The sequence below is a fragment of the Plecotus auritus genome, assembly GCF_963455305.1.
Source record: "Plecotus auritus genome assembly, chromosome: 2".
Classification (NCBI taxonomy): Eukaryota; Metazoa; Chordata; class Mammalia; order Chiroptera; family Vespertilionidae; genus Plecotus; species Plecotus auritus.
The window spans coordinates 39,506,352-39,508,103 of NC_137771.1; the positions used below are offsets into that span (position 1 = coordinate 39,506,352).

The 1,752-nt window shown below is 47.8% G+C and overlaps 1 pseudogene across 1 annotated transcript; it reads left to right on the plus strand.

Annotated features, from left to right (window-relative positions):
• Window positions 1-297: 297 nt before the first annotated feature.
• Window positions 298-1,285, plus strand: LOC308241046 (nuclear distribution protein nudE homolog 1-like; annotated as a pseudogene). The gene has a single exon. The product of its transcript is annotated as a nuclear distribution protein nudE homolog 1-like (transcript).
• The last annotated feature ends 467 nt before the right edge of the window (window positions 1,286-1,752 follow it).

Genomic DNA, 1,752 nt, shown 5'->3' on the forward strand with positions numbered 1-1,752 from the left:
TCTCTCCTACTGTGACTATCTCATTAAGCACAGCTGGCCCAGTGTGTTACAGAATATCCTAATTCCCCAGGACAATAGGACCCTTTAGTTTCCCTGGAATCCTCCTCCATGGTCTCTGACACAGCTTTGAGCAACTGGGCCAGGAGCTGTAGGAGGACTGGGATAAAAAGTATCCTATGCCTAAGTCTGGGCAACACTGGATTAAAAAAAGATAAAAAGGGAGTATTTTGAACTACTCAGAACGTTTCAGTCGACTGAGAATTTCTAAAGGGGGCCTATTGGGAACAGTATCTGCCCATGTTATTTGGTTATGGAAAACTTCCTTCAAGGAGTATTGCATGGGCCACCCCACCTCCTTCTCTGCTGCTGCTGCCACCACCCCACATTCTTGGTGCCCAAGCCTGGGCACCATGTCACAACGAGAATGACTTGTTCTGTTTCACAATAGAGGTCCCTGGAAAGACTTTCAGCTCTGAAGAGGAAGAAGCTGATTACTGGAAATATCTGACTATGACCTACAAGTAAAGGGCAGAGAAAACACCAGAGGAGCTCTGAGAATTCCAGGAGGGAAGCTGAGAATATGAAGCTGAATTGGAGATGCAGCTGCAACAAATTGAAACCAGAAACAGGGACCTCCTATCAGAAAATAACCACCTTCACATGGAGCTAGAAACCACCAAGGAAGAGTTGGAGATGCAGAATTCTGAAGGCTACTGGCAGATCTCCGCCTTAGAGAATGATCTTGCCCAGACAAAGGCAATTAAAGATCAGCTGCAGAAATATATCCAAGAGCTGGAACAAGCAAATTGTATCTTGGAAAGAGTGAAATGGGCCACTATCCTGTCTCTGGAAGAACTGGAGCAGCCCTTGAATCAAACCATTGAAAGAAATGCCTCCCTGGAGAGCGAGCTTGACAAGAAGAATCTCCTAGAATCTGTTCAGCAACTGAAGGAGGAAGCCAGAGATCTGCGGCAGGAGTTAGCTGTGCAGCAAAAGTAGGAGAAACCCAGGACCCCCTAGCCTGGCTCTGTAAAAGCTGTAGGACAGACAGCTATGCAGGCCATTGGCTTGGTGCTGTCCACGCCCATGGTTCATCAGGGACCCAGCTCTAACTCATGGGGACATTCAGACGTGGTCTGGATAGTAGCATGGGTAGGACCCCCTCATGCCTGTGACCTGGATCTCAGCCCTCCACATCATAGCAGACCTGCTGTGGAAAATAGGGGCACTGGAATCCAAAGTCACATCTTGCTGGAACTTCATGTATAAACAGTCCCCAAGCTAAACAAGTGGCCAGATCTCAGGTGGGGGAGCAAGAACAGAGATGGCCCTGGCAGACAACCCAGCAGCACCAGCATGCCTCTGGGTGACAACGCCTTGGCAAAATGCCTGGAATATGGGAAGGTGCTTTAAAATCTGTCTTCATCATTGCTGACATCAGCTCAGGGTGTACTCAAGATGTTGCTTTAGGAAATTCACAGAAGCAAAGCCACTGGCATCTGTGTGGGAGTTGTTACCTTTCTTCCCTTATTTAAAAATATATATGTTTTATTGATATCAGAGAAAGGAAGGGAGAGGGAGAGAGAGATAGAAATATCCATGATGAGAGAGAATCATTGATTGGCTGACTTATCCACACCCCCTACTGGGGATCGAGCCCATAACCCGGGCATGTATCCTGATTGGGAATCTAACCCTGACCTGCTGGTTCGTAGGTCAATGCTCAACCACTGGGCCACACTGGCCAAGCCT